We start from the raw sequence: 23,355 nt of genomic DNA, 5'->3' as shown, positions 1-23,355 counted from the left end.
TTATGCTTTATTGACATCAATTTTTTGCTGGCTGACAGAGATTTCCCAAGCGACACGCAGGGCATTCAGTACTCCTAAGGGATCTGTCTCCCTAATATCTCCTACAATCCGTTTGTTCTACTTGAGAAACATTTTTCTCACTTAAAAATTCTACCTCGGAGTGAAGTAGAACTTTTACCATCCCAGGCCCACAAAGAAATACTTGTGAGTTTGTAGCAGGAAGTCGGCATAACTTTACAAACTACACATGTTCATGCAGTGGCCTGAGCTGTTTTGTTGGTCCTTTCAGCTCGGAGAGCCCAGCAACTCCTCCAGCATGATAGATGGGTGACCTTTTACTGCATTACGAATCAGGGTCACTGTTTCCAAAGAGTCTCTTGGCTTGTGGGTCAGGTGAAGGGACATCTCTAGGCTCCCATGGTCTGTCTGCCCTGCCATTTATCACAGGGCTATAGTTATCATGCACACACACACACCCCCGCCCCAGCTGCCCACCCCCTCAAACACAGACACAGACACACACCACACACCATACACACACAGAAACACACACAGACACACACACTCACACACCACACACAGACACACACCACACAGACATACACACTCATACACCACACAAACCCACACCACACACACACCACACAGACACACACACTCATACACCACACACACCCATACCACACACATACACACACACACCACACAGACACACACATACACACACCACACACACACACATACCACATACACACACACACCACACACCACACACACACATACACACACAACACACACAGACACACACACACAACACACACACCTACACACACACACACACACACACACACACACACACACACACTGAACTCCCCACCAATCCATGCTTCTGGAATCCACACAGCAGCGCCTTAGTTATCTGTGTCCTCTGCTTCTGTCTGGCACGTAGCCTGGAAAAGGCTATGTGGGTGGAAGAGTAATCCCTCAGGCCCATAGACAATAAGAGGGAGTAAGGTGAAGATCCAGTTAGAGGGGGAAATCCAAGCCAACTGCTTGTGGATATACACAATATTAGACAATGTTGCTCCTCAGAAATAGAAAAATACAAGATAAGTAGGGTGTGCTTAATCTAATTCATTATTTTTTTTTTACACGTCAGATGCTCAAGAAGCTGAGGTAGAACTGAGTGCTGGGATACTATTTCCCAGCAGTCTCCAGCGACCTCGTGTTTGCTTGCTTATAGCATTGCCCTGTTCTAAATGTCATAAATAAGAGTTTGAGGTCTTCAAGTAGAGTCCTCAGCTCTCAGCACGAGGAGGTTCTGGTTCGCAGATGGCTTTTAAGTCATGAGGCTACTGTTCACCTACGATATGGCAAAGCTAGACACTACCAGAAAACTCGGAAATGATGCTGTGTCAGAGTGGATTTGGAGGACTGGAGCAGAAGCTGAGCAGTTAAGAGCGTGCACCGACCTGGTAGATGACCCAGCATTCATTCTCAGCTCCCACTTTACACAGTACACAATAACCTGTGACTCCAGCCCCATGAGAGAGATCTGATGATCTGGCTTCAACAGGCACCTATACTCCTGTGCAAGTAACACACACACACACACACACACACACACACACACACACACACAGATCTGAATGAGATAGATGTTTTATTTTTAAAAAGATGGATTTGGATTTTAAAATGCCAACAATGAAAGACAGACAGGAAGGGGAGGTGGTTGAGGGGGATTTTAAGAATCGAACTCTTCCTGATGATCCAAACAGAATTAATGTCCATGTCACTCCCAAGTAGTGGCCCTAGAGTGAACAGTGGGACATCCAGCATAAATATAACGGCAGTGTTCCATCAAAACATTCATCCATCATGATCAAGTAGACTTCATCCCAGGGATGCAGGGATGGTTTAATATATGAAAATCCATCAATGTAATCCACTATTATAAACAAACTCAAAGATAAGAACCACATGGTCATTTCATTAGATGCTGAGAAAGCATTTGACAAAATTCAACACCCCTTCATGATAAAGTCCTGGAAAGATCAGGAATTCAAGGCCCATATCTAAACATAGTAAAAGCCATATACAGCAAACCAGTAGCTAACATCAAACTAAATGGAGATAAACTTGAAGCAATCCCACTAAAATCAGGGACTAGACAAGGCTGCCCACTCTCTCCCTACCTATTCAATATAGTACTCAAAGTCCTAGCCAGAGCAATCAGACAGCAATAGGAGGTCAAGGGGATACAGATCGGAAAAGAAGAAGTCAAAATATCACTATTTGCAGATGATATGATAGTGTATTTAAGCAACCCCAAAAGTTCCACCAGAGAACTACTTAACCTGATAAACAACTTCAGCAAAGTGTCTGGGTATAAAATGAACTCAAACTAATCAGTAGCCTTCATCTACTCAAAGGATAAACAGGCTGAGAAAGAAATTAAGGAAATGACACCCTTCACAATAGTCCCAAATAACATAAAATATCTTGGTGTGACTTTAACTAAGCAAGTGAAAGATCTGTATGACAAGAACATCAATCGCTGAAGAAAGAAATTGAGGAAGACCTCAGAAGATGGAAAGACCTCCCATGCTCATGGATTGGCAGGACTAATATAGTAAAGATGGCCATTTTACCAAAAGCAATCTACAGATTCCATGCAATCCCCATCAAAATTCCTACTCAATTCTTTATAGAGATAGAAAGAGCAGTTTGAAAATTCATTTGGAATAACAAAAAAACCAGGATAGCGAAAATTATACTCAACAATAAAAGAACTTCTGGGGAAAAATCACCATCCCTGACTTCAAGCAGTATTACAGAGCAATAGTCATAAAAACTGCATGGTATTGGTACAAAGACAGGCAGATAGACCAGTGGAATAGAATTGAAGACCCAGAAATGAACCCACACACCTATGGTCACTTGATTTTTGACAAAGGAATCAAAACCATCCAATGGAAAAAGATAGCATTTTCAGCAAATGGTGCTGGTTCAACTGGAGGTCAACATGTAGAAGAATGCAGATTGATCCATTCTTGTCACCCTGTACAAAGCTTAAGTCCAAGTGGATCAAGGACCTCCACATCAAACCAGATACACTCAAATTAATAGAAGAAAAAGTGGGGAAGAATCTCAAACACATGGGCACTGGGGAAAATTTCCTGAACAAAATACCAATGGCTTATGCTCTAAGATCAAGAATCGACAAATGGGACCTCATAAAACTGCAAAGCTTTTGTAAAGCAAAAGACACTGTCATTAGGACAAAATGGCAACCAACAGATTGGGAAAAGATCTTTAGCAATCCTACAACAGATAGAGGGCTTATATCCAAAATATACAAAGAACTCAAGAAGTTAGACTCCAGAGAACCAAATCACCCTATTAAAAAGTGGGGTACAGAGCTAAACAAAACATTCTCAGCTGAGGATTATCGAATGGCCAAAAAGCACCTAAAGAAATGTTCAGCATCCTTAGTCATCAGGGAAATGCAAATCAAAACAACCCTGAGATTCCACCTCACACCAGTCAAAATGGCTAAGAAAAAACTCAGGTGACAGCAGACACTGGTGAGGATGTGGAGAAAGAGGAACACTCCTCCATTGTTGGTGGGATTGCACACTGATACAACCACTCTGGAAATCAGTCTGGAGGTTCCTCAGAGTATTGAACATTGCACTACCTGAGGACCCAGGTGTATCACTCCTGGGCATATACCCAAAAGATGCCCCAACATATAACAAAGACACGTGCTCCACTATATTCATAGCAGCCTTATTTATAATAGCCAGAAGCTGGAGAGAACCCAGATGCCCTTCGACATACGAATGGATACAGAAAATGTGGTACATCTACACATGGAGTACGATTCAGCTATCAAAAACAATGACTTCATGAAATTCATAGGCAAATGGAGGGAACTAGAAAATATCATCCTGAGTGAAGTTACTCAGTCACAGAAAAACACACATGGTATGCACTCATTGATAAGTGGATATTAGCCAAAAAGCTCAAATTACCCAAGATGCAATCTACAGACCACAGGAAGCTCAAGAAGAAGGATGACCAAAATGCAGATGCTCCCACTCCTTCTTAAAAGGGGGGGATATTCATAGGACAGGATATGGAAGCAAAGTTTAGAGCAGTGACTCAAGGAACGGCCATTCAGAGCCTGACCCACATGTGGCCCATATATATACAGCCACCAAAACTAGATAAGATTGATGAAGCTAAAAAATGCATGCTGAAAGGAACGGGATATAGATCTCTCCTGAGAGACACACCCAGAGCATGTCCAATACAGAGGTCAATGCTAGCAGCAAACCACTGAACTGAGAATGAGACCCCCTTGGGGGGAATTAGAGGAAGGATTGAAAGAGTTGGAGGAGCTTGCAACCCCATAAGAACAACAATGCCAACCAACCAGAGCTTCCAGGGACTAAACCACTACTGAAAGACTGTACATGGACTGACCCAGGGTTCCAACTGCATATGTAGCAGAGAATAGCCTTGTTGGGGCACCAGTGGAAGGGGAAGCCCTTGGTCTGGCCAAGGTTGGACCCCGCAGTGCAGGGGAATATGGGGGAGAGCAATAGGGGGAATACCTTATGGGGGAGGGGGAGGGGAGAGAATGGGGGCTTATGGACAGAAAACTGGGAAGGGGAATAACTTTTGAAATGTAAGTAAACAAATATATAATAAAAATTAAAAAAAACAGTGTTCAAGGACACAGGACTCATATACATGCAGGTCAGGACTGAAGTGTCTACCTATGGCAAGCACTTAATAAAGACTAGCTATTGTGTGGCAGAACCGCCAAGTGAGCGATGGACTCACTAAAGGCAAGGATTATGTATTTGCTTATGTAGTAGTTATGTAGTTCCTGGTATAAAGGAATGAGCGTGGTATGCACTATTAAAATGTACTTCAATAAGTGGAGAGAGACTAATGTGGAAGCTTGGGCGGTAGGGACTGGGGAGATGGCTCTGTCTTTAAAGTGTTTGCTGCACAAGTGTGAAGACCTGAGTTCAGATCCTCATAAACAGACCGCACGTAAATAGCATGATGGGCAAAGCTGCCCACCCATAAATCCCGCTCTCAGAAGATAGAGACAAAGTCGAGCAGGCTCACTAGCTGGACTAGCTGAGTGGGTGAGCTCTGAGTTTGATTGAGAGATTCTGCTTTGATGAACGAGGTGCAGAGCAACCAGCAGTCACACATCTGTATGCCCACACACATGCATGAACATCACGTGCGAACACACACACACACACACACACACACACACACAAACATAAGAGGAAAAGAAACTTGTACAGTAAGCTCTTTAGGAAGGAACTGATACCCTGGGAGGGGAGGTGAACAGATCCACACGACAAGAATAACCAGAAATGCCAGCTTTCTGACAAGCAAGTTAAAAGGGAAGCGTGCCGGAGCACACAGCCCTCATCAGCTTGCGGAGGAAGTGTGTCCATTTGTCTGAGATGTGCATATCCTCTTAGAAATGATCTCTAGCAAGAACTTACTTATGAGATAATTAAAAAAGACGAGTAAGAACAGTCCTGTGAATGCTATGTATGTGTGACTCTGGACTACACTATAGAGTTAATAAGTATCCGTGGAGCCCATGTAAAGCAAAAGACATCAGGGAGTTGGGGAACAGAACTCATGTTCGAAACTGCACACCACTGCAGGAGCAAGAAAGTGCAGACACTGGCAATAGTTCATGATTTTGCAACTGACCGTGAGGCTGGATTTATAATTTACTAAATTGCAAAGTATAAAGTGATAGAATGTTTGCCTAATCAGCATGAGGCCCTGAGTTGAAACTCTGTTACACTCCCTCCACCCTCCCAGTGAGAACTCTATAGCATTTTAGTCTTCTTGTTGAGGAAGAGAAGGGTCAGCACGCACCTCCCCAGGCCTTCTTGCCACCAATCTTTCAGGCTCTTCCCTCCAGCCTCTTTATCCTATCACCAAAGCTTAGGATTGTATGAATCAGCACTGTGGGTATTTTCCCTTTGGGGCAAAATATATAATTAGATTAATGGATCAAAATTGCCATCACTGGGAAAGTCACCTCACCCTTCACTGACAGTACTAGGAAAGGCTTTTATGCTGTATCAGTTCACTTATGGGAGATAGTTTATGAACCAGGAAAAATCAGTCTAAGATCTTCTCTGACCAGAAAGCAGTCTCTGGGAGGCTGTAGATGTGGGCAGAGGTGGCATTGTTGTGGGACTGGGTGCCATGGGAACTTAAGCCAGTATCTAAGAAACCACTGCATGCCTCTGGTACTCTGAAGTCTGGCTTTGTGTATGACACTCCGTGTGATGGTGTGGAGCTCCTGTGTCAAATATCATGTCCCTCAGAGGGACCTCTCAGTTTCCAGGCACAGCAGTTCACTGCCGGAGATCAGGACCTAGTCACAGACACCAGTGGATTTTTCTCAAGGGAAGCAGTTGTTTTCCAAGGAGACAAGGGTTTACTCTCAGCTCTTAGGGCCGTACTGGGTCATTTTATATCAGAATTTCATTAGCTCCATATATGCCCAGGCCCACCACAAACATTGGGGATATAAGGAATGGGAATGTAGTGCATTAGTGAAAGGCTGCAAGAACAGAACATTCCGAGAAACATGCATTCCCAAATCCGGCGTGCACGCATGCGTGTGCATGTATGTGTGTGTGTGTGTGTGTGTGTGTGTGTGTGTCTTCTACATTCTACTATATTTCTAGCGTCCTCACAACATCTAAGTGGTTTATCCTTTAAGCTGAGTCATCTTTGTGGGTCTTCCTCACACATCCAAAGCTCACGGTTTGTAGTGGAGCTGGGCAGTATCACCCTGGCTATATCATTTTGGTGGAAACTCACCAAATCTCTATACCTATTTCCTCCCCCAACTTTACGAGAACTATTTTGCACAACACTTGCCTCAGATCTCTAGACTCACATAATTGCCCAGTGGATTTGTTTGGGGGGCTCCTTTCTGATCCTGACATCTCGTTTATCAATCTGAACTTGACACTTCCTGCTAGCAGGCTCGTTGATTTTTATCATCACCAGTGACATGATTTCAGAGATGTCGGGTGGAAGAAAAGCAAGATGCTTAGGGTCCTCATGTCCTAAATGATATATACCATGGGCCGGGAGCTCTATCTAGACAGGCCTCCTATAACCCCACGTTTGGATTTGGAAAACAGCACAGCCTAAAGCTGGAATGACCACCTCGACGTGGGTTCAGTTCCCACCTCCATTTACTGAGCAACCGCCTTAAAATAAGGTTCTAGGCTTGAACACACCGGGTGAGTACCTCATGGAGTTGTACCCCTGCACTACCTTATGTCTTTAGCCTGGTTGAGTTGTGTGGAAAGGATTCCAACAATAGCATCGGCTGTGGGAGAAAGTAAGAGGTTCTGAATCTTCCCTGTGCTCACACTAGTCTCACTCCCGTCCGCCAGGTGGGGACTTTTAGCTCAAGTAGATCTTAGTGGCTGCATTTCCATTTTAGCTGAGGCAGAAGATCCCTGTGGGTCAAACCACTCTGATTACTGACCTGACTCTGCCACTATACAGCCCTGTCCAAGTAGCCTGGGGCAGCCTCCTGGCTCCTACCTCTTTGATAGCCTCTTAATTCCAAAGAGAGTCTGTCTGCAGTGTATTACAGCAGCAGTGTTGTGGTCCTCCATTCCAGATTTAAAGGCCCAGCCGCCATCTTCCTTTATGGTGCTGGTGGGGATATAAGGAATGGGAATGTAGTGCATTAGTGAAAGGCTGCAAAAAAAGACCGTTCTGAGAAACATGCATTCCCAAATCCGGCATGCACGCATGTGTGTGCGTGTGTGTGTGTGTGTGTGTGTGGTGTGGTGTGTGTGTGTGGTGTGTGTGTATGTGTGTGTCTGTGTGGTGTGTCTGTGTGTGTGTATGTTTGTCTATGTGTCTGTGGTGTGTGTGTGTGTATGTGTGTGTCTGTGTGGTGTGTGTGTATGTGTATGTTTGTCTGTGTCTCTGTGGTGTGTGTGTGTGTGTGTGTGTGTGTGGTGTGTATGTGTGTGGTGTGTGTATGTGGTGTGTGTGTATGTGTGTGGTGTGTGTATGTCTATGTTTGTCTATGTGTCTGTGTGCTGTGTGTGTGTGTATGTGTGTGTCTGTGTGGTGTGTGTGTGTGTGTATGTGTATGTTTGTCTATGTCTCTGTGTGGTGTGTGTGTATGTGTGTGGTGTGTGTGTCTGTGTATGTTTGTCTATGTGTCTGTGTGGTGTGTGTGTATGTGTGTGGTGTGTGTGTCTGTGTATGTTTGTCTATGTGTCTGTGTGGTGTGTGTATGTGTATGTGTGTGTGTGTGGTGTGTGTGTGTGGTGTGTGTGTGGTGTGTGTATGTGGTGTGTGTGTATGTGTGTGGTGTGTGTGTCTGTGTATGTTTGTCTATGTGTCTGTGTGGTGTGTGTGTGTGTGTATGTGTGTGTCTATGTGTCTGTGTGGTATGTGTGTGGTGTGTATGTGTGTGTATGTGTGGTGTGTGTGTGTGTGTGTGTGTGTGTGTGTGTGTGTTCTACATTCTACTAAATTTCTGGCTCTTGACTTCATTAAGCATGGTCACTGCTAAGTGTAACCTGAGTTACCACAGACACCTGTGATTGTTGGTGTTCACTGTGAATGTGACAGGCTCCGAAGGACCTCAGGGCGTACCTGGTGAGGAGTATCTTGGTTCCATGAATTGCTGTGAGAGGGCCCACCTTAACTGTAGGCAAGACTACTCCCTGGGTAGGGGATCTGGGACAGGACCCGTGGAGAGGGCCGACTGAGCTCGAGCGAGCATTGCTTTCTGGCTGACTGCCCGTGCCGTGTAAGCATCTGGTTCTTGACTGCCCGTGCCGTGTAAGCAGCAGCTTCCAGTTCCTGGTGCCTCAACATCCCATCACGACGAGCTACGCCTTGAACTGTGAGTCAGAAAACTCTTGCTTCTGTTGAGTTATTTTAATCACAGACACAGGAAAATAAATGTGTGGTCTAAATATCTTGAAAAGTAACACATTTCTAAAACAGGAGGCAGAACTTCCTGTTCTCCTCCTACAGGAGACATCAACTCGACAAATGACAAGTTCTTCATTAGATCACAGGTTATTTTTCTTCTTCAACCAGTTTTAATAGTCTCTCAAATTCTTCCAAAAAACATACATATACTTCATGAGATTTAATTAGATTTTTTTTCATAGTATTTTCCCCCGAATATGGTCTCATGTAGCTCAGGCTGGCCCTCCTTGAACATGCTATGTAGCCCAGGATGACCTGCAGCCTTTGGTCCTTCTGCCTCTCTATCCGGGTACTGTACACGTGTGCCACCACCCTGTCTACTCAGGGCCAGCAGTGGGCTTCCTGCACACAAGGCTAGCACACCACCATGGAGGTCAGGCCCACGGGAGTTTTGTTTGTCTATTGGTTTATGTCATTATTTTGTGATCGTGTCCCCTGGCTGTTGCCTGTGGTTCTCTTTCTACTGCTTTGCAATGAGGGCTGATTTTAAACTTATTCACTTTCAGTATTAGAGACCATGAAGCTATGACTTTTCATCTGAATATAGTTTGGTTGTCGAGTTTAGTACAGAAACGTATTGAAAAACAAGAGAGTGGGGTCTAGGGAGCGTTGATATTTCCAACTGACTTGATTATAACATTTTAGTTACCTATTAATATCATAATGCTTTTACACACGAGTCTAAGTTTTTTTTCCTCTTGTGAACGCATAAAATTTCCTTTGAGCCTGCTATAGTATTAATTTTAATACAGTTCACTAGTAGCGTATTTTAAACACACACTTATACATATATTTATATTACATCGTAGGGGTATACTTTAGAAATAATTTTGATTAGTGAACTATTTTGTGTCTTTTTTATTGTTAAATGTAACTATCCTCTGAGGTCATTTTCTGAGTAACTTTTCTTGAATAGATGCCCAACTATTCATTTCTTATGCCTTGTGTGTAAGAGGAAGTTGATACAAACACATCATCAGGCCAAAGCCATCGTTGGAAACTCTAGCTGATGGCCTTCCAAGCAGCCCAGACTCAGGAGAGCCCCCAGAAGGGGAAGTGACTTGCTATCTGGGTCTCTCACAGAACCTCTGGAGTGGGCGGCACTGCAGGGAGTGATTACATCTACCAGAGAGGACACCTCTGCCTCACCACAGGACGCAGCTCCCATGCCCACAAGGCTGAGTTTCTGGTGCATTTCTCAAGGTGCAAAGTGGGCTCAGAGATCAGTAATATAGTTGTCAATGTTCTCCTGCCTCATGGTCACCTCAGGAGAGTGGATGACAAGTGTGCGCTAGACAGGGAGTCTGTTTAGTCTTAGCCCCGGCTGCTTTCCTGTGCCCCCTGGCAGTGCTTATAGAGCAATGGCCACAGTCAATACCTAACACTATTGAAATGTGCTCGAAGCTACACGTGCTTTTTCTTTGTTTTCTCAAGACAGGGCTTCTCTGTATAGAAACCTGTTGCATATTTTACACACACACACACACACACACACACACACGCAAACACACACGAACTCATTTGCATATATATTTAGGTATATGTATATGCCCTGGCTGTCCTGGAACTCATGCTGTAGACCAGGATGGCCTCAAACTCAGAGATCAGCCAGCTTCTGCCTCCCGCCATCTGAGTGATGGGGTTAAAGGTGCCTGCCACTGCCACCCAGCAAGCTTCATGCACTTTGAAATATTTGAAGTCCTCCTCCCTGGAGGGCTCAGACGTGCTTGGAGCTACTGGACCATGGGGAAGAATAAAGAGTCAGAGTCAGATGTTTTCTATAAGGCTGTCCAAGTCAAAAGTGCTTGGAACACAAAATCTAGATCTGAGTTTCTGGCCTAGAGGCAAATGTGATGAGGAGGGTTAGGAACTCATAATAACTACATCGTGTGGCATGGAAATCGAAGGGTCACTTGTGCTGCAGCCGCAGAATTACGGGGCGGACTTTAAGGAAATCATGTGATTAGTGTAACAGACCTTTGGTATCAGTTGACACAGTAATTTTCAAAATTGCAAGCCAGTAATTTTATAACCAATTATATATTTACAAGTTAGTTATCACAAATAAGGAAAACATAGCCGGCTTTCTTTATGATACAGGACTGTCTTGTTTTTATACAGTCTAAATATTAAGGGAGCATCTTGTGAATTTGTGTGTGTGTGTGGTATATGTGGTGTGTGTGTGTGTGTGTGGTGCGTGTATGTGTATATGTGGTGTGTTTGTAGTGTATGTGGTATGTTTATATGTATATGTGGTATGTATATAGTGTATGGTGTGTGGTATGTGTGTGTATGTATGTAAGGTATGTAGTGTGTGTGATGTATGGATGTGTGTGGTCTGTATATGTGTGTATGAGAGATTGTGTGTGGTGTGGTGTGTGTGTGTGTGTGTGTCTGTAGTATATGATGTATGTGTAGTGTTTTGTGTGTGGTGTGTGTGTGTGGTGTGTGTATATGAGAGATTGTATGTGTATGGTGTATGTATGTGTATATGTGATGTGTGTGTATATATGTAAGGTATGTAGTGTGTGTGTGTGTGTGTGTGATGTTGGATTGTGTGTGGTCTGTATATGTGTATATGAGAGATTGTGTGTGGTGTGTGTGTGTGTGCGTGGTGTGTGTGTGGTGAATGTGGTGTGTGTGGGGTGTGTGTATATGAGAGATTGTATGTGTGTGTTGTATGTGTGTCGTGTGTGGGTGTATGTATGTATGTAAGATATGTAGTGTGTGGTGTATTTATGTGTATATGTGGAATATGTGTAGTATATGGTGTGTGTTGTATGTGTATGTATGTAAGGCATGTAATGTGTGTGTGATGTATGGTTGTATATGGTCTGTATATATGTATATGAGAGATTGTGTGTGTGTGTGTGTGTGTGTGTGGTGTGTGTGTTTATCAAAGTGACATCAGAGGACATCTTGTAAGAATCCAATATCCCCTTCTACTCTGGTCTTCAGGGTTAGCAGCAAACACCTTTTGCTTATCCATCTTACCGGGCTTTTTTCTTTGCTTTCATCTCAACAAGCAAGCAAGCAAGCGAGCAAAGCACCTGGTGTGTTTTCTGCAACACTGTACAGACTCTAGTCTGTTCTGTTGTCCCTGCGTTGTTTCCCTGGCTGCCGGCAGCTCAGCTGTCTTGTGGCACAGTGAGCTACCTACAAACTGCATAGAAGCTGAGTGCTACCCAATAAAGATGAGAGTCCAGGGAGAGAGGCCGGTGACATCAGTAGGCCGGGCTCTCCTGCTTATTCAAGAACACATTCCCCAGTTAGAAGATGTGGTTAGCACTTGATCCTAATCAAAGCACCCAAAATGCTTGGATCTAGTTCATTTTAATCTTGGTTGAAAAGAGTGTGGACGGACACTTAGGGGAAAGTGAAGGCAGCGTAGTATCTCCCCTTCAAGAGCTGTGCGGCCTTCAGAATGTGGCGTGGATTTTGGCCTCATAATTCTCCTTGAAGCAAACAGAAGGGTCTCACAGCACAGAGAGCAGCAGTTTATGGGGCCATACAGACAGCCGCACAAGAGGACTCTGTTCACGGTCTTCAAAGTGAGGCAGCGAAGGCATGGCTGCTGCTCTGGCCACATGTAATATCGCCTGTAGCTCTTTAAAGAGGATTAGCCCAGCGCGCTGAGAGCATTCAAAGCTGGATTTCACGTCGAGCCGAATATGCTAATGAAATGGTAATGTGTGAGGCAAACACCAAATCCCCTCCAAACTCAGCCTCACCCTCCCACAGTGGGAAAGCAAACTTTATCATATCAGAAGGGCTGGTTCCCCCCTTACATGTCTGCTTAGATAACAGACTAAGATAAATACATGTGCAGTCCTGTTTGAGGTCAATTCAACTCCAGTGTAAACTGAAGGTCACAGCCCGTTTATAGACAGTCATTCAAAAACTAACTACTTCTGTCTGCCCACAGGCCTGAAATGATTGATCCTTGCAGAAAGTCATAGCTATAACGTGGATTTTTTTTTTTTTAAAGTAGGAACACAAAGGCTCACGGACAGCACATTCTTGCCCAACTTCACTTTAGAATTTTTTCCACTATTCTTTTTTGCCTGCCCAGTGTCCCTCTGCTCAGTGTTGGGAAGTGCTACAATCGTAACTTTCCAGATCAGGTCTCTACTCTTTCAGATTTGAGATCCGCAGTTCCTTAAAAGTGGCTATGGGCTCGGGGCTGGAAGACACCTTCCTCAGTTTCTTTCAGTTTGGTTTTTCAGTTTCAGGACCTATCTGGCATGGCCAAGGTGAATTAATTCACCGCTACAGCGTGATTACAAGCCACGCAGCCACATACATCATCTTTGCAACATGCACAGGGCTCCCGGAGATTGAACCCCCAACCCCCATGAAGACTTCCTCGCAATGGCTGGGAAATACAGACCTAGCAAACACATGGAGCCCAGAGCCCCTGGCTCGATTTTTAATGCGTGAGCTTTCATTAGCTATGATCATTTCGCTGCACTTGACTGAGGAGCTTAGACTCCCTTGGTTTTTTTGTTGGTTAGAAATGGAGTGTGTGTGTGTGTGTGTGTGTGTGTGTGTGTGTGTGTGTGTGTGTGTGTTTATCAAAGTTTTGAAGGGTTTGTCTGTGGACACAGGGGGACGGCAATACATATTCATGAAAGAACGCACTCTCCACTCTCTGTGGGCTCCGACAAAGCCGTAGCTGTTTCACACAGCAAGCTGACTGGGATTGTGTGTGGGGGGCTGCATGGCCAGATTAGTGCAAACAGTGAGCCCACTCCGCTGCTTGCTAGGCCTTGCCTTCCTGACAATCTCCCCAATTGTCACTTGTGACAAGGCTGTCACTAGGTGATGGCTTCTTTTGGCCATTTTCAGATAAAGATAATTTCCTTAACTTCCATTTTATTTGACAACAAGCACTGTGGGCGAGGGAGAGGAAGTGCTTCCCGAGGGTCAGGGCTTCGCTACTTCAAAGGCATCTTTGATCTAAAAATATGTGCTGTACCAAATTCATTATGTCTCTCCTTAAAGAGCTTTTAAATTTATTGATCTTCCTCTCAATTATTCTCCTTTTACACCCAGTGAGGATGTGTGAGACGCAGTGTTGGGAAGAGCCTAAGGAGGAGTGGGGGGGCTGCAGCCAACTGGTCACTTCTAAGGTCATCACAAGAACCAAACAACAGGTGCTTTTGTTTCCAGTCCCCTCTGAGTCCCTGAGGAACAGATCCTCGCCCGCCGCTTTGCCAGTGCTCTTAGTGATTCCAGCACCAGCAGAGAAGACAGAACAGTGTTTGACATTGCACCTCAATAAGGGGAGGAAAAAAAACCCTGTACCAAACTTGTGCCGACAGTCATCTCGCGTCGTGCCCCACTGCGTCCATGATTTGGAAAGTCAGCTCACAGGGACTGTGCAGGGATGGGGAGACTTGTTGATGAAGAATTTGGCTTCCATCAGGATCCTCCCCCCTCCCCCGAGCTGGAGGTTAGCTTGCTTAAGTTCACGTAATTGTATGGAAGGAAGATTATACAAGGCAGAAAGCAAGAGGGTAAAAATCTTAACGGATAGACACGAAAATGTACTTTAAATTCTCAAAGGAGTAAGTAATAAAGATAGTTTTAATGCAAAAATTGTCATTTTATCCATGGAAGAAATATTCGGAATGGCTTAAGAAGAAAGTTTTGTGGTATCTTTAACTTACTTCCAAATAGTTCATACCTACACACATGCGTGCACACATATGTAAATACGCATATATGGCCAAGTATTATGCACAGGGTAATAGGACTTCATTATTTTATGAACTTTACGGTATATTTAAAATTTTCAGAATATGAAAAAAACTCAAAATAAAATATTAGAGGAGGAGAGAGCAAAAGCTTCAATGTGGGAAACATTCTTTACTTGGGGAGCAGGCCCTCTTTCCAGAGGCCTTGCCTTTCTTAATTTCCTTTTGCGCTTATTGTTCTGAGCCACAGTCCTGTGGAATCGCTGTCTTGAACAATACCCAGGATGTAGGAGAAATCAGGTTCCATGAGAAGTACCACACTCATCCCCCATTCACTTCAGAAACTTCACATAGGATAATCAGTTTCAGACGGAGCACAGAGCAGTTCCTGCGGGAACAAAAGTTCAAACAGCTTTAATTCCAGTTTTCTTGTCCCAAGTACACTAGTCCTCACGATTTCAGAGTACCTAGGTGGCTTTCATGGTTAGTAAGGTGATTTTGGCAAGTCATAGTTTCAAAGTCTTATGCAGGAAGGAAAATATGTAATTTCTTCTCCCAATGCTGGAGGTCAATCCTAAAGCCTCATAGCTGCTGACAAGTTATGTCCCCAGTGTATAAACATATTAGAGTAAGGGGCTAGAGGGATGGCTCAGTGGTTAAGAGCTCTAGATGCACTCCCAGAGGTCCTGAGTTCAATTCTCAGCACCCATATGGCGGCTTACAACCATCTGTAGTGAGATCTGGTGCCCTCTTCTGGTATGCATGAAAATCAAGCAACCCTATACAAGAAATAAACAATTTTTTTAAAAAGAAGCATGCTTATCATGTGTTGTTAAAACATGTCTTCGGGCTTCTAAAAGTAATGGAAATTGCTTCTTTTGGAAAAATCACTTCCCTGAATTTCCAAAAATGCACATTTTGTCTTTCAAGGGAACCAGTGTGTCTTCAATGCTCCCCCATGTTCCAGGGATCCCATAGCTTTGTCCGGAAGTGCCAGACACCATTCCCTGTGTTACATCAATTCATCCCGACTGATTCTGTGGTTAGTGCTGGTTTACCCATAAGGAAACTGAGGTTCAGAAAGCCCAAGTAATGTGCCCGTTTCTCACACCCAGTCAGTGGTACAACCAGAATTCAGATTTGGGAGCTTAGGACGTCAAACAGTATTGTTAATGTGGGGCCAGGAGGCACAGGATGTGAGCTACACGAACAGCCTCTTCCGGTAGCCACTTACATGGGGCAAGCGCATGTGCACCTGTCTGCAGACCCAATCCCTTTAGCTCTCCAACCCCAGTCGCCTTCCTGTGTGCTTTGGACAAGTAAACTGAGGTATGAAGACAAGGAGAAGGGCTGAAGAGGAACCATAGCCTCTTTCTGGTCTCTCCAGCGTTCTTTCTCCCTCTCACAGACACAGGAGATTGACCTGTGAGCTCTGCTCAGCGGGACAACAGGATTTAGGATCCACAGCCCTGTGTCACAAACAGCCACCCATCGGTCCCCCTGATGATGGTGGAAGGACTCGTATGTAATTTCTCTTGATGTCAGTTAAACCCGGAGACCTTGATTTTGCTTTCCATGTGAAATCAGTGAGAGGAGGACGAAGGTAGCCTGGTCTAAAGAGGCATGTTATTTTAGGGACGGGTCTCTGCATCGCCCTCGACGCTGCCTCGCTGCCTCGGCCCACAGAGTTCACCTGCTCTGTGACATGTAAATGAGCGACAGAAGCTGGCAGACAGCAACACCATCAGCCTGCCTCGGAGGAGACAAAAGTAAACACTCTCAAAGAGATTGCGCCGAAATATGATATCAGCCGCAAGAGAGGGCCATCTCCTCCGGTCAAATGAGAAAAATCATATTATCCTCACTGTGGCATACAAATAGCTTGTAAGCCACATTCCCCATTTTGAATAGTGACAATAAGTGCTAACCTCGAGGCCGCAGGCCAGCCTGATCCCATCTCCAAACACAAACACTTCTGCCTGGGTTTTGGCTTGGGGGCTGTGCGGTGGCCTCCCAACCCCCACCTCCCCCAACCTCCTGTTAATTGGCTGAGACCACCAGAATTCGGAGGACACAGATGTTACTGATAGTTTTCCTAGGGAACACATTCATGCCCATCTGTTGCAGCCTAGAAGGCTGTTCATATATCCACAAGGCCTTCATTTAATTCTTGTCAGAAAGTAATGTAAATCCAGTTTACCTCAGAGGTCGCAGCCGAGATTTATGCCAATGAGCCCCCTGCAATTTACACACACTGTAGTTGTATAGGATGAAAAGAAAGCCTTTCATGTTGGTGCATATTAACAAGAACGTCTGCCTTCCGAAAGGCTTTTTGACTGAGCTTTTCCCTGATTTTAATACAGCCCATGCCAGTTGGTCTACCCAGCTTTAGAGGGGGGAAAAAGAAGAAGAAGAAGAAGGGGGAAAAAACCCTAATCTTTAAAGTTTCTTCTTTTATAAGAGGTGAAAGCGAAGGAGAGAAATCGTAGTAAGAGGCAGTAACTCATCGGTAATTATCTGTTAGGGGACAGGACGCCCCCGCCCTTTGAGAGGCTGACAGGAGAGCTGTTCTGGCTTGAATTATCGGAGTAGAGGTCTAGAGAGAATTCAGTTGTGAGCAATTATCTTTCAGTGTGAAAACGGCAGGACTGTCCCATTGAATTAGTCTCCTGACTTTTCAACTGTCTTTTTTTAGTATAGACAGAGGGGATGATGGGACTTGATTACTTTGATTAAGACCAAGGTAGGTAGAAATTGATTCATCGGTAAAGTGGGAAGAGTGCATATAGAGAGTGATTTTAGTGCAAGTCTGAGAGCAATTCAAAGAACTTCAATGGATCCTGTCTTTCTGGGTATTGATATCTTTTGAAACATTCAGGTTTGTTCTGGCCGTAGGCTGGTAGGCAAACGGCTTTGAAAGTCCACAGGATCAAAGTGGATTTGAGATTCTGAATACAGCCCCTCTAGTGTGTGTGACCTTGGCAAGTTACTTAACTTTCACGACCCTCGATTTTCTCATCTCTAGAGTGGGGATAAAGCAAATCTTACAGTTTTGCATCTGAAGTGGACAGAACAGTACCTAGACCACAAGAAGTAGCCACTGGCAGTTGTCCCTTCGTCCCTTTGCCTGAGACAGCAAATTGTATATTAAAGATGTGAAAACAGTACAAAAGCTTTCACTGTTCCGATCACTACAAGGCGTTTCCATATTTGAAAAAAAGACAACAATGTGTTAACAGGAGATAAAATGAGAGGTTTTTTCCTTTTTACAGCTCATAATTTTTGTTTTCAGTTGTTGAGGGTTTTTTTTTTTTTGTTTTGTTTTGGTTTTTTTGTTTCCGTTTTGTTTTTCTGCAGACATGCATACATTTGGGTCCGAGAAAACCTGACTCCTTTCCTCAATCAGTCACAGCCTCTGATGTCCCAGGACAGTGTCACTAAGCAATATGCTTCTGGGGAGACCATGCTCGTTTGCTTGTATGGATAGCTTTGAAGTATATGGTATGATTATTTCACGTCTTTAACCTTTTGTTTGTATTTTGCTTAAGATAACATTAAATCCCAGTGATTTCCAAGTGTACACTAACGGGACCTTGCAACAGAGGACTCTTTTTTTTTTTTTTTTTTACAAGTTTTTTTTGGTTCTTTTTTTCGGAGCTGGGGACCGAACCCAGGGCCTTGCGCTTCCTAGGCAAGCGCTCTACCACTGAGCTAAATCCCCAACCGCAACAGAGGACTCTTAAAGCATTCTGTGTCAGGGCTGGAGGCAATTGGGCCCTGATTGGAAATAGAATGTGTTGTTCGTCACACACAGAGTAGATACTCCAAGTGTGCACAGTGTGGGTTTAATTGCAGAACTGGGTGGAGCAGGAACTGTATTTTGTAGGCAGATAGGCACAGGCTGGCATCCAAGGCTGTTTACTACCAAAACCAGGGACCAGAAAAAAACCAATATAATTTCAGAATGGAGGGTAGGGGCTGGCTTAGTGGGTAAGAATGCTCCCTTGGAAAAGCATGAGGGGTTGATTTTGAATCTCTAGCACCTACAATAAAACAACAACAACAACAACAACAAAAACCAACCAGGCACATTGCACTAAAAACTATTATAATCGAATGAAATCGACTTCGAATGAAATTTGATACGGTAGGTCATTATATATGAAACAGCCAGAAATGAGCCAGCTCTGGCCTTGCTGCCTACCATTCCTCAGAGTCATCTCCCCTCACGTGGAACATGGAGGTTTTAGAGTGCAAAGTGCTTTTTATAGATGGAAATTGTTTTCCCTTTGTGATGTCAGAACAAGATAAACCTGGGGGCGGGGCGGCAGAGTAAAAACAAGTGGGCGGCACACATAGCTGAGGGGATTGAATTTTTTTGCAAGCATCTTCAGCTTCCTGTGAAACAAAATGTTTCACTTAAAGTTACAAATGGATTTATTACAATGGGAAAGATCCAGTGTGCTCATAAATAAGGACCCCACTTCTCGGCTGACGATATGGAAGCCTCCTAGGAAGAGATATATTGCCTCCTGTCAGGGTTAATCTATAAACGCCTTCAGTACTTAGACCCCATTAGTCTTTGCTCCCCTTCATTGGTCCCTCTGGAGTCATATTGTCACTTGTATCAGGTGAAAATTAGGATCCTTTCTCCCTGGGAACAATGTATCATTTAGTACTTCAGAGCCCAGTCTACACATTTCCACTTTGAATAGACCGGGGATGTGAATGTGTTTAACATAAAAGTCACTTATCAACTTTTTTTCTGTTTAGGGGTGGGATTACTATGTTCTTCCCAAGAAAAAACTTAGACACAGTGATCTCATGTTAAGCCATGGATTGGATGTTTAAAAGCATGTATCTAGCTCGTGCCGTGTAATCCTCTTGGCTAAACTCCAACCATCTTTGAAACTTTGGAGTTTTTAAGGTTTTATTTATTTGTGTGTGTGCGTCTGCCCAGGGCTGTGCGCTCACGTGAATATATGCACATTGTGTGGAGGTGCCCTAGGGTGTCACCATAGGAGTTGTCCTATGTCTCTTGGAGTTGGAGTTATGGGAAGTTTTGGGTGTTGGGATTTGAACTCCAGTCCTCTACTCTGAGCACCCTATGTCCTTGAGCTCTCTCCAGTCTCCAAACTTCTGAGTTCTCTATTTTGAAACAAAGGCCATATTTCTTGCTGCCAATGCTATAATGAAGTCTAATAAGTGTTTTCATCACAACAGGTTTATAAACCCAATTTTTTTTCAAGATCTGAGCGCCTGCACCCTTTCTTCTAAGTCAGGAGATGGTAAGGAGGATGCTGTGAGTTATAAGGCTTCTCTCAGTTTACACAAACTGACTCTGGGCGTCAGACTACTGTCTGGGGAAACTTACTTAGACGTTTTGAATTATGTATGCGTCCATTTCCAGATATTTGTCTTTGTGGTTGAAAATGTTTATTTTGATTCTCTGGTAGGCTTCAAAGCCATTACATTACCACACACGAGATACTGTGTGTAAGTCAGTAAATGCTAAATTTCACTTCGGAGTTTACACATAGTCTGTCTGCAACTTCCAAGTTAGCTTCAAAGCCAAACAATAAGAAAAATCTAGGAGCCTGGTGCATGTCTTCAATCCCAGCACTCGGGAGGCAGAGGCAGGCAGATTTCTGAGTTCAAGGCCAGCCTGATCTACAGAGTGAGTTCCAGGACAGTCAGGGATACACAGAGAAAGCCTGTCTCCAAAACAAACAAACAAACAAACAAACAAACAAACAAATAAAAATGTAAAAGTCTAGATGAGCATTTTCATTAAATTGTATAAAAGTTATATTTTATTGTTTACTTTTCTTTGCTTACGTTAACATTTTTCTTGTATCCCTGTTGGCAAATATTTCTGCCAAATATTTCTTCATTAATTAAAAACAAATAATTGGATTAATGCTAAGATCAAGCATCCACTTTATTAGGGAAAGGAGAAAATGAAAGTACCCCCCTGCACAGCTACCAAAATCATGCCCCCCCCCCAAATCAGATGTTTGATGCTCGAATCATATTGCTGTATAACTGAGAAGCATTTCTTCAAAACAGAAATCTCACAGGAAACGGAGAAGCCAAAAGCCAGGAAGTTGGCTTAGTGGGAACAAGTGCTTACCACCCACCCAAGCATGAGAACTGGGGTTCAGAGTACCATCGCCCACATACAAGTCAGGCATGGCGCTGGATGTACAACTGGGGGGGATAAGAATAGAGGATCCTTGTTGTTCACTGGTCAGCCAGTCTAGTTGAACTGGTGAGCTCAAGGTTCAGTGAGAGACAGCTTCAGAACTGTTGAGGTGGATGACAATTGAAGAAGACATTCAGTGTATACCTCTGGTGTGTGTGTGTGTGTGTGTGTGTGTGTGTGTGTGTGAGAGAGAGAGAGAGAGAGAGAGAGAGAGAGAGAGAGAGAGAGACAGGGAGAGAGGGAAAGAGAGGGGGAGAGGGAGAGGGAGAGGGAGAGCCTAAAGCCTAAAGGTAAACAGATTATCACACCAAGTTAGCTAAGTTTGGATTTTTTTCTTTTTCTTTTTTTTAAGCAAATAAAGCATCTTTCTCTTCTAACTGCCCATTCTTCCCAGTTTGCTGACAGCGCTTATCTTTGTTAATTGTTTAAAAGGGTAATTTCACCATCATGTAGCTTAATATTGTTTTTTTTTTAAATGATGAAACTTAAAAAAATGAAACCTAAAGTTTGAATGGATGAGCAATTTTCTTTCTCAAAAACATAAATAGGAATGAAGCCACCAGGAAGGGAGGCCCGACTTGGGTGAATGCGAGAAATTGTACGACCTTTTAGAAAAATAACGTGGAACTGAAGGGGTTTAGTGGGTAGAAGCTACCCCAGAAGTATCCTGATGGCATAGATGCTACCCCAGAAGTATCCTGATGGCATAGATGCTACCCCAGAAGTATCCTGATGGCATAGAAGCTACCCCAGAAGTATCCTGATGGCATAGATGCTACCCCAGAAGTATCCTGATGGCATAGATGCTACCCCAGAAGTATCCTGATGGCATAGATGCTACCCCAGAAGTATCCTGATGGCATAGATGCTACCCCAGAAGTATCCTGATGGCATAGATGCTACCCCAGAAGTATCCTGATGGCATAGAAGCTACCCCAGAAGTATCCTGATGGCATAGAAGCTACCCCAGAAGTATCCTGATGGCATAGAAGCTACCCCAGAAGTATCCTGATGGCATAGATGCTACCCCAGAAGTATCCTGATGGCATAGAAGCTACCCCAGAAGTATCCTGATGGCATAGAAGCTACCCCAGAAGTATCCTGATGGCATAGATGCTACCCCAGAAGTATCCTGATGGCATAGATGCTACCCCAGAAGTATCCTGATGGCATAGAAGCTACCCCAGAAGTATCCTGATGGCATAGAAGCTACCCCAGAAGTATCCTGATGGCATAGAAGCTACCCCAGAAGTATCCTGATGGCATAGAAGCTACCCCAGAAGTATCCTGATGGCATAGAAGCTACCCCAGAAGTATCCTGATGGCATAGAAGCTACCCCAGAAGTATCCTGATGGCATAGATGCTACCCCAGAAGTATCCTGATGGCATAGAAGCTACCCCAGAAGTATCCTGATGGCATAGAAGCTACCCCAGAAGTATCCTGATGGCATAGATGCTACCCCAGAAGTATCCTGATGGCATAGATGCTACCCCAGAAGTATCCTGATGGCATAGAAGCTACCCCAGAAGTATCCTGATGGCATAGAAGCTACCCCAGAAGTATCCTGATGGCATAGAAGCTACCCCAGAAGTATCCTGATGGCATAGAAGCTACCCCAGAAGTATCCTGATGGCATAGAAGCTACCCCAGAAGTATCCTGATGGCATAGAAGCTACCCCAGAAGTATCCTGATGGCATAGATGCTACCCCAGAAGTATCCTGATGGCATAGAAGCTACCCCAGAAGTATCCTGATGGCATAGATGCTACCCCAGAAGTATCCTGATGGCATAGATGCTACCCCAGAAGTATCCTGATGGCATAGAAGCTACCCCAGAAGTATCCTGATGGCATAGATGCTACCCCAGAAGTATCCTGATGGCATAGAAGCTACCCCAGAAGTATCCTGATGGCATAGAAGCTACCCCAGAAGTATCCTGATGGCATAGAAGCTACCCCAGAAGTATCCTGATGGCATAAATGTGGGAAAATTAGTGACCTTTTAAATTTTTTAAATTATAATTTTACTCCATGAGATTTTATTGAAAACTGTCATCCACAAAGCATTTTTTACTTACTGGGCCAAGATTTTTATTTTATATATTAATATAATATATATATTCCTAGAGATTGTGAGGTTTATTTTATTATGCCTCCTGCAGAGAAAGAAACTGAGGTGTGATTTGCCTGAAGCCAGTTAGATTTAAACCTTGTGGTCTGGGCCACAACCTGCAGGTTTACCCATCCTGCTTGGCTGTCTAGTAATGACCAAGAGAGAAATGATAATTTGATTTCCATTCTTTTTTTTTTGTTGTTCTTTTTTTCGGAGCTGGGGACCGAACCCAGGGCCTTGCGCTTCCTAGGTAAGCGCTCTACCACTGAGCTAAGTCCCCAGCGAT

At 44.0% G+C, this 23,355-nt stretch overlaps 1 protein-coding gene across 5 annotated transcripts in view; it reads left to right on the top strand.

Annotated features, from left to right (window-relative positions):
- Nucleotides 1-23,355, top strand: part of Alpk1 (alpha-kinase 1) — a 122,589-nt gene that overhangs the window by 19,599 nt on the left and 79,635 nt on the right. Inside the window, exon 2 of one of the 5 annotated variants that reach the window (XM_039104061.2) lies at nucleotides 18,108-18,251. The exons of the other annotated variants lie outside the window; for them this stretch is intronic. The gene's annotated coding sequence lies outside the window, so the exon portion shown is untranslated. The remainder of the gene's footprint in view (nucleotides 1-18,107; nucleotides 18,252-23,355) is intronic. 5 annotated transcript variants of the gene reach the window in all.

The sequence above is a fragment of the Rattus norvegicus genome, chromosome 2 (genome assembly GCF_036323735.1).
Source record: "Rattus norvegicus strain BN/NHsdMcwi chromosome 2, GRCr8, whole genome shotgun sequence".
NCBI lineage: Eukaryota > Metazoa > Chordata > Mammalia > Rodentia > Muridae > Rattus > Rattus norvegicus.
The sequence above is the reverse complement of the archived record's forward strand: the minus strand, read 5'-3'. Positions and strand labels throughout refer to the sequence as shown.